The sequence below is a fragment of the Phyllostomus discolor genome, chromosome 1 (assembly GCF_004126475.2).
Source record: "Phyllostomus discolor isolate MPI-MPIP mPhyDis1 chromosome 1, mPhyDis1.pri.v3, whole genome shotgun sequence".
In the NCBI taxonomy this organism is placed as follows: Eukaryota; Metazoa; Chordata; class Mammalia; order Chiroptera; family Phyllostomidae; genus Phyllostomus; species Phyllostomus discolor.
The window spans coordinates 16,838,674-16,849,081 of record NC_040903.2 but is presented as its reverse complement, the minus strand read 5'-3'; the positions used below and the strand labels follow the sequence as shown (position 1 = coordinate 16,849,081).

At 38.2% G+C, this 10,408-nt stretch overlaps 1 non-coding gene across 1 annotated transcript; it reads left to right on the top strand.

Annotated features, from left to right (window-relative positions):
* The first annotated feature begins 624 nt into the window (after positions 1–624).
* LOC114493588 lies at positions 625–729 on the top strand. Its single transcript, XR_003684222.1, has one exon. It is a non-coding gene; the product is annotated as a U6 spliceosomal RNA (small nuclear RNA).
* The last annotated feature ends 9,679 nt before the right edge of the window (positions 730–10,408 follow it).

Genomic DNA, 10,408 nt, shown 5'->3' with positions numbered 1-10,408 from the left:
ACTTTCTACATAACATCCAAATAATATTAAAGTCCCCAAGATTGGTAATATGCACACAGTTCTCTGGGCTCACAGGAAATCACTAGGAAGGCTAAGCTGGCCCCACGTTCCCCACAGTTGAACACTTTGAAACAGAATGGCCTCTTGGGCCACTGAGGATCTGGAGGGGAGAGTTTGTATATGATGACCCCTCCCCTGACAGGTGGAGCTAGAGCACTAGCAGTCATAGGCACCTGGAACCCTTGCACCATCACAAATGAGCCATCCCTCATTTGTTCAGAACTAGGAAACGTCGTGTAAGAATAGCTACAGTAAAACATCCAACTTTCTCCCTTCCCTTTTCAACCAGGTGTAGGAATAAAGCTGTTTTCAGTAACCTTTTTAATGTAATCTTTCCGTAACTAATTGAATTCAAGATTCTCAACCAGAGTCGCTAAGTTAATAGTAAATAGGCCCTGACAGGGTAGCTCAGGGGGTTAGAGTGTCATTCTGATACTCGAGGTTGTGGGTTCAGTTCCCAGTCAGGGCAATACAAGAATCAACCAATGCATGCATAAATAAGTGGAACAAGAAATCAATCTTTCTATCTTTCCCTTCCTCTCTTTAAAAGCAGTAATAAGCAAGGCTCGCTTTGCCAACACATATACTAAAACTGGAACGATACAGAAAAGATTACCATGGCCCTTGTGCGAGGATGACATGCAAATTCGTGAAATATCCCATATTTCTTTATGTGCATGTTTAAGAAAACTTTTATCACCCAAAGATTGGATAGATAGGTTGATAGAGATGTATGAATAGATAGACTAATTTCATAGAAAAACTTAAATATTTTTAAAAATTAGATCATTAATTCATTTGGAATTAATTATTGCTTATACATATATTACATGTATGTAAAAGTATCCTTAAAAATAAATGTAATATAACTATGTGTATAATTATATATAGGTAGACACATGTTCTAAAATGTATAAGCCAGTGTCCCATACCTTTTGTAAAGTAATATACTTTTTTAAGATGCCATCAATGTCATAAATTAAAGTTTCATTCATACTAAATAAATAAAATAAAATAAAATCAGTAATAAGTAAATAAATAAATAGATGAATAAGTAAATCAATAATAAATAGTAAAGACCTTCAGACTGTGACCTGGAAGATGGAGAAGAGTCAACATCCCTCATTAGTAACTGATGCCAGCTTCACCTCTTAGTACTTGGTCATTCTAAAAATATACAATGCAATGATAAATATTTAGATTTATTATTTAAATTTAACTTGTTAACAAAACTGTTAACAAATTAAGTTAACTATAAACTTAAATCAGCTAAAACCTATCCTATTGCACATGGTTAGAAAAATATGAGGTAATATGAGTAAGCTGCTAAAAGAAGTCTCAGAGAGCAACACTTAAACTTCAGAATTTTATAGGTTTTGTGGTACATTTAGGATGAATGAATTCCAAGTGTGTAGGGAATAGGGGACAACGATAGATTTGAGCAATAGAAAGGAGTACAAACACAGATGCTATAAAACATATTTATGAAGGTTTTTGCAGAGAATGCATTGCAATATAATGTCTCATAGATACATTTGTAAATGTAAAAGTCAAACTAACGAAAAGAAAATACTATAGATAACATTAAGCAGCAGGTCATACTGAATTCTCATTAACTGCTGAAATTAATGTTTTCTAACCATTTCCAAGTCTGTGGGGCTTTTGATCTGTCCTTATTGTATGAACCTCCAAAATACAAAGTAAAACAATAACAACAAAAGGATGAAAAATAAACTTAAGATGATGTTTTTAGAATCATCTTGTGTGTGCTCCCAAGTGTAGCGACTTTGACTCAGACTGGACCTATTACCACTATAAACAATTATCATTTCAGTGATACTACCATACATGGAGTGAGACTGTAAGAGCGCTGTAGTTTAAATTACTGTTGAAGTCTTGCCTTACTCTGTCTACTCTTATTACATTGTGTAGGAGACCGTTCTGTGTGTTGTGGGCCCAGCTCCCACTCGGAGATGCACAGGACTCACGCCCACAGATAGGTTCTCCTGTGGGGAATCAGGCCTGCAATGTACCTAGGTCGCTTTAGGTCTTGCTTTTGCTAAAAAAACTCCCTCACCCCGAATTGAGAACATTTACTGTAAAGTAACTTCCTAAAATCCATGCTAAACCTTGCAAGGATGAGTGTAACCAGTTCAACCACTTTTGCCTTTTTATTTGCAAACATCCCTCTTCTGTGATGTGATTAGCAGCATTGGCTCCTTTGTTTTCTGTAAAAGGTACCACCTAAAGTGAACCTGTGCATAGTAAATGAGTTCCATTAGGCAATGTGCTGAGAAACCCAGTAAAGGCTGGTCACAGCAAGGGCCAAGGCTTTTGCTTCCCTTGAGAGAAAAACCATGCTGTCCCTTTTCCTCCACTGGACTCAGTAGTCCATGTGAATGTCTCATTTCATCCATAATGACACGGACACTGTGAGCCAGTGTCTGCATCAACATTGTTTGTGTGCTATGTGTTAAAGAAAGCAAATGATTCCTTAATAATAAAACTTGTGAGTAGCAATAATTTGTTTTTGGTGTTGATTTTATTATACATCTGTAAGTAATAATCAAAATTGACTAGAGTTTTAGTTTTCATCCTTTCACCTTCTGGAGAAATTTTTCTGAGCATAAACAATGAGGAAACAGAGACATCAATGGAAGCAGAATATCTTGATAATCACGGGTTGTCATAATGTCTCTATTTGTCAACCCAGAGATTTTTTCCTTAGAAAACTTCCTTTAATCAAGCCAAAATTATACTTCATTTTTTTTATGAAACTTCTCTTAAAATAGTTTAATTCATTACCAAATTGAGAATTTTATAGCACAGCTACTTATATTTCTAATTAAAATCCCAGTATATTTGTATAACCATGACCTAAATTTCAGTGCACTCCTTAAAATTTAATGAAGAACATACTTCTAACTTCTGTCTAAGAATAGTTTCTTACTTCATTTAATAGCATCTCAGAACATTTTCTTGAAACCCACTAACACCATTCACTGAGTTTATTATTTGTAGATTTTAATTCAAATCCAAATGTTATGGATTCAGAATGACATTTAAATAGAACAATGAAGAGTGAAGTGCATGTTGGCTCTAACTTACAACTCTGGTGTATGTCCAATGCATGGAAATGAACATGGTCTACTTGAGTGGGCTTCATGGAGAGCTGTGTGGATACAGGACGAACACATTTTCACTTATGTTTAGGAGGTGTATACTGACCAGTGGCCAGGGAATACATTGACTGATGAGGTAGAATAATGGTAAGATTGCTGATTACAATCCATGATTCTCTGCGTATCTTACTCTGTTCATGCTGCTCTAAAAATACCATAACTGTTGGCTTATAAACAACAAATGTTTATTTCTCACAGCTCTCGAGGCTGGAAAGCCCAGTATCAAGGCACTGGCAGATTCAGTATTGACGTTTACTGGTCCAAAAACAGCACCTTCCCCCTGTGTCCACACACAGTGGAAGGCAAGGGAAGACTTGAGGGCCTCCTCGATAAAGGTATTTATTCCACTTATGAGGGCTCTGCCCTCATGAACTAATCACCTTCCAAATGCCTCACCTTCTAATAGCATCACATTGAGCACAATAAATTTTAAGGGGACATGAACAGCCTTTCTATAACAATGGGCACACTGGACTGATTTAACTGGAAGATGGAGGGTGGAGGTTGAATTTTGGAGGAGATATGTACACAGTGCTGGAGTTATGAGTTCAGTTCTACTACTTGAGAATAGCTTGCATTTATGACAGTGATGGAGTTAAACAGAAATGTTTGAGATGACGTGTTTAGTGCTGAGTGTGTGTTGACATTACTGAGCGTCAGAACCCAGAGCCACAACGCTTACACTCCCGAGTTCCTTTAGAAGCAATCTGGCAGAAGGCCTTCATGTGGGTTTACTTGGTGATTTGACTATGTTCAGAGGGGAAAAAAAGATGAAAAACATAACTAGAAGTGGTAAATACAGTAAACAACAGGGGAAGAAACTAAACAAGCATGGTCAGTAGGAGATTCATTACCTGATGTGACTAAGCTTTTATTCTTTTTTCTTTATGAGATAGAATTGTAGCCTGTAAATAACACTCTTTCTCCATATAGTTATTTTTAAATGCTTACACATTTTGGAGTCAACATATGCTGCCATTGGCTGTGCTGCTCTGACTCATTTTTGTTTTGACACTAAAAGTTTCCAGTTCTGAGCGGACTACACTGCAAGAGTAGGTGTATAAGCCAGGCCAGTTTCCAAAACCATCAACTCTTCCCCCTGAATGCATATACATTGTTGGTGTTCATGAAGCTCAAGGTATTTTCTGCAGTTTTTTTACATCATACAGAGCCTATGTAGCAAGCCTCAGAATTAGAGCAGACACCCTATTGATTTATTTTCCCTTTAAGAAATAGCTCTTGATGAACTAGTAAACCCTGATAGAAATGGAACATCTACTTGGGGAGCCAAGCTGCCATTATGGTTGCTACTGCTTTCACTCACCTGCCAATTGACTGCAAGCAAGATTCCATCTTTAAATGAGAATACACATGAGAAAGGGCCTGAGCAGGTCCTGAGGTCACATGTATTTTTCATGGGCAGAGAGCCCGTAGTGTCATCAGCCTACTCTTGACTTTCCCTCACTGCACCTTTATGATCTCATGGAGGGTTCTTTATCGCCATTGCATAAAAAATAGAATCTTGTTAACAAATGGCACTGCAGGCAGTGCCAACACTGGCCCACCAGGAGGCTAATGCATTACAGTAGCATGCAGAAATACCCCGGGAGGAAAGCAGAGATGTTAACACTTCTCTGGAACTGCCTGTCAAGGAGCACATCTTGGTTTTCACTTTGCCAGCCGGAAAAGTGATGTGTCAACAATCTATGAAGAGGAACCCCAAAAATTCCCTCCAGAATTATCTTCTGGAGGGAGGGTCCCTTGTACTACAGGCTTCCCTCACAAGGAGAGTGTTCTAGAAACTCATCTGTACCACTGTACTAGGTGGCATTGTGATCTAACTTTAGTGGATTTTTTGAAGACTCTTTGACACATTTGCCCATTTCATGATGGGTGATTTGTGAGTGCACCTGTCAACACCGCACTGAGTGTTCAGCAGTTTTTGACCAAAAATGGCATGACCCCTGTGCCCCACCTTCCCTATTCACCTGGTATTGCCTGATTGACTTTTTTTATTTGTTTCCCTGGATGAAAAAAGTCCTCAAAGGGAAAAGTTTTGCCAATGTGGAAGAGGTTAAACAAAAACCCACAGAAACACTAAAAGGCATCAAAATCAATGCATTCAAAAACTGTTTTGAGCAGTGGGGGGAAAAAAGACTTCATAGATATATTGCATCAAATGCAGAGTACTTTGAAGGTGACTGAAGTTTAAACATGTAAGAATAAACACACAATTTTCTATAAATAAATTCTGGTTGCAGGGGTTTCCCCCTTGTATAGAAATTCATGGAGAGAGGTTAATTTTATAAAAATTGTCAAGGGCTTTGTAGGAGAAAGAATAAATTCTTGATAGTTAGAATGGGCCCGGAGTGTGAGAGTATGTATAGTCTGTGAATGCTCACCATGAACTCTAACCACCACAGAAGCTCATACTTACCAAGTACAGCAGGTTAAACTGCTCTGGGGACTCGAGTCAGCAAGCCCAATGTTTTCCCAGCAGATTTAAGAAGAAAAAGAGCTGTGATGCGGGGAGAGGGAGCTGAGTGAGGTTCAACAACAGCCCTGTCCTTCGCAAGGCTAGAGAGCCTCTCCCGTTGCTGAAGTGCAGAAAATGATTCTCAGTGTCATCAGCAGCAAGCAGCTTGACTCTCCAAAACAATTTCAAAGAGATGATAGTAACCCACCCCCACTGGATAGGGTTAGGAGAGCAGCGCCTGGTGCATAGTATACAAATTGCCTATTCTGATCATTATGACCACAGCTGCACATGTATGTTTTATAAGACCTCTTCAGATGGAAGAGTAGCAATTTGTGCCTGATGAAATAGACACTTAAGTGTATTTTACTTCACATGTGTCCCATGCCTCTTCTAGCACCACCGTCCATGAGCTTGGGGAAAATAAAAACACCGCATCGTTAAGTTTTCTAATCAGACATGGGTATAGTATATTAATGAGCCCTCACAGTCTGCCCTGATGCCTCCACACTGAGTCAGAGGAGCTGATGGATATGACCTAAGCAGCCACTCAGGTAGGACTGCAAACATCACAAATTTGGGGGAAACGCAGATTTCCATTACAACGTGCATTGAAGAATGTCTCAGCCAGCTGAAGTGATTGATGTCTGGGGCAAAGAGACTGTGAAATGGACAACAGAGTAGAAGCATTATAATGCAAACTTTGGCTCATTGACTAGTTGTAGAATGAGAGAAGTCGTCTCCAATTAATTTCCATTTTTTCTTTCTCTATTTCCCAACATTAACTGTTCAAAGTGGTGGTGGTGTTAACCTCTATGATTTTGGCTATAGATCGGTACATGCAGAGGGAGAGTCACTGGACATGAATGCAGATGCTGATGGGAGCCTTGGCCATCCACCTTTGGAGAGAAGGTAAATGCAGTTTCTCTTACACTAGAGTTAGGCCAGAGCATAATTTTGGAACTATAATAGGAACAAAGATGTATATAAATACATAGTTCAAAACAGTGAAATGTTGCATTCATTTGTATTTGATTTTGACGTACCAGAACCCCAACTATTCTATTTTTAAGGTTTTTTTATTATGAGAATTTGGAGGAAAAGAAGGCTGTGCCTTCCAGTCTGAAAGCGGAAGGGGGCTAGACTTTCTCCCCGCGGCTACTGTGAACTGGTGCGCTGAACTGCGGCCTTGTTTCAGCCAGCACGAGCCTCCCAGCTGGCTTCCGGCACAGTGTTAATGACAGAAAGCCGTAGAACATTTCATAAAGATGATACCAGCAGGGGTGTCTGAATGACAGACCACGTAATGACACATACCCAGTGACAGAATTCCTGTCCCCCATTCTCCTGGCCTCCTCTGATGATTCTTTGCTGTACGTAATATGACTGCGGTAAGTTTACTTGCTACTTTGGTTAACCAAAGTTGATTTTGCTTGTTACTGATCCTCATTAATAAAAATATGATATGGTGTATAATCTATATAGGGTCTGACACCTGAAACCTGACAGCAGGTCATTTATACTGTAAGTGATAGTTCTTATTCCACTCTTATTACTAACACTATGCAAACGGTATACAGTTCTGTTGATAACACCATGTTCACTTATGATAACACTAGCTATTCTAATAAAAAAAGGCACAAAAAATAGATCATGACCACTATATATGGTATTTTTTTAAACTCACATATAGTTCAAAATGGGTACTTTTGATCTATAGCTCCTTAATGGTGATCGAGGGACTCCAGATTTTCCCATCTCATGCCTCCACCAACTTCAATGCACAATTTTGAGGGTGCTGATCTTGTCCACATAGGCTGGGGAAATGAGAAAGAGCATGAAGCGTCTCTCGTTGGAAGCTTCAGTGGGCCAGGCCTGGAAGTAATGCATGTCCCATTTCCTCACATTCCATTTGCTGGACATGATCGCACCTGAATGAAAGGAGGCTGAAAATGCTGTCTATTTTTCTGCCTAAGTGGGAGAAAACGAAATGTGACAAAGAGCAAACATGTCTCCACTGCACATAATAAACATCCTTTTTCTAACCTCTGGAAGACAGTGTTACACAGAGCACTTTATACACATAATCTAACTCATTAAAGCATTACCACAACAATGAGAACTAGGCATTGTTTTGCCCACTTTGTCCATAAAGTAATTTCGGCTTAGGGAACTTCATTTGTCTAAGACTGCATCATTTTGCATCAGAAGAACTGGAAAGTGTCACAGATGCTTCTGCCTGAAATATTGCTGCTTTTGACTGCCTTTCCATTTTCATCAAAGCTAACACATGTATTGCCTCAAACGTGTTAAAAACCAAACCCGTGGTTGAATCAGCATTGTTGTTGTACCAGACACTCCACCAGTAGTCACATGGCCAAAAACTCAAAGAACATGTTTCTTACTAAACTTCATAGAAAACGATGGTTTGGATCAGAATCATGTCAATGGCCAGAATGCTTGTGCGGTTGCACGTCTCTTAACACTGGGTCACTCATTTTCAATGTTTGAGTCATTCTGTGATAGAAATCATTTAATGTATGTCCCTTAATAATCTTACATCTAGTCTTTGGGGCTGAAGAATAATTAGTGAGTGCTTCATATTTTATGAAGGGCAAACTGTAAAAAGAACATTAAGAAAAACCCAAAAATTAAAGATATAACATCTCATGAGGAAAACTATAGGTACAAAGATATATTCTTCTTTCTAATAATCATCCACCCAGATTTTACACCATTTTTCTATGAAAGCTACATTTCTTAATAAATTCTTTAATGGCACATTCAAGTCATTTCTGCAGTGTAAATAGAATATAAGCTATTTTTACCCTTTGCGGGAGATTGTAACTTATTTTCCTACTGTTCTGATGAGGAGAGACAAGGAAATCAGTCTCATCCACAAGTGGAAAATATGGTACAATGAACAAGAAGGAAAAATAAAATTCATTTTCATAAACTAGATTGCTCATTTTGTGAAAGTCTGCACGAGTGCAGCCCAGTGAGGGCACCTTCAATGGGATTTTATTTGGAGACCAGAGCTGTTGAAAAAACATTTTTCTGAGTGGTAATTGAAATTTTCATAGAACAAATGTAAACTGTCTCTCCCTGAAAGGAGTATCTGATAAAAGAATGTCTTATTACCCATGAAACAGAAATTTTAATATAATCCCAAAGTCTACAATTTTAAATAATAGATTTTTTCAGTAGACTTCTTCAAACAATAGCTCAGAAAGTCAAAGACTTCTTAAATATGGATATTATTAAAGTATTTTATAAAAAGAGAACATTTTTGAGAAGCAAAATTTTACACTAACCTTTCTTCTATTCCTAATTTACTTTGTGAGCTCAGAGATTTTGCAAGTTGAAGGGAATTCATATGCAAATATCATAGATCTTTATAGCCAGACCTTAAAAATACAAATTGTAAGGCTCTCTTTTTCAGTTGGAATTGTCATGTGTTCCTTCTTTATCCATGCAATTCATAGGGAAAATTACAGATTTTTATTTCATTTACTATCTTCAAATCACTTTCACACTTCAACAACTGTGTTTGTGATAAGGTTATCCATGGTCCCGAGAGAGTAACTCAGAAGCAGAAGAGAGAAGCTAAAGTGATATTTTCCAACAGCCCACATTCCTTTTCACTCCATTTTTTTCTGTGATGAAATAGATCAATTATTTTCATTCAGGAGCCAAAATTCCCACTTCAATGAATAGAATTTCCTGGTTGAATCGATGCCTTTTATGTGGTAATTCTCTCATCTATGTTTTTCTTTCATTTTACAGAAAGATGATGTACCAGAGCTACAGTTTAGATGCCCTTTCCCTGGCATGAGTCTGCTATCAAAACACACACACACACACACAAGGCACACACTCAACACATCTAGAGATTAAGATCTCACATAGAAGGGAAATGACATTTCTATGAGCATGAGCTATACAAAAAGCTAGTCTCCGCATTTGCAAAGCATCTTGAAACCACTATGGATTAGATAATCTAAATTGTGTGTTTATATAGAACAGTAGGCTTGAAAAAAATGGGAAAATGGCTCAGCATTTTGGTGATCAGCCTGTGGGTTCAGGCTCTTTGTAATAGCTCCAATTCTTTCTAAGGATACAGCAGAACGTGAAAATAATCATTCAAATAGATATTGTGAAATTCAAAGATAGAGAGTTAGTTTTCACTACCCTGTTTCATTTGAGTGCTCAGCCGACAAGGGCTTGAACAATGTCAGGCTTGTTGGGGCCAATTTCAAAGCAAGACTTTTCTTTACATCAGAACCTTGTAATGAGAAAGACTCACTCCAGGAAGGCCACTTTGCATTTGGCACACTTTCTGTGGCCTTTATCTGACTAGATATTGACAGCAAATGTGAATGAGAAATGATGTCTAAGACTTCATTAGTCAGTAACAAATGAGCTTTTGCCAAACGCCAATATGTCATTAACACCTTAATAAAAATTAGTGCATTGGATTTATCAAGTTACCCACTAATTTCCGCTTTCAAAACTCCCAAGAGTTCAATATTTGGGTAGTTTGTGCTGCTTAGAAAATATAATGCTCAAGGTTAAGAGGCTCCTTGTCTGTCCCTGGATCATTGTTCCTCTTATGGCTGCAGAGTCAGCTCCAAAGTGTAGAGCTGCTTGCCAGGGATGCCCTTCAAGGATGTTCCACTACATAGAGGAC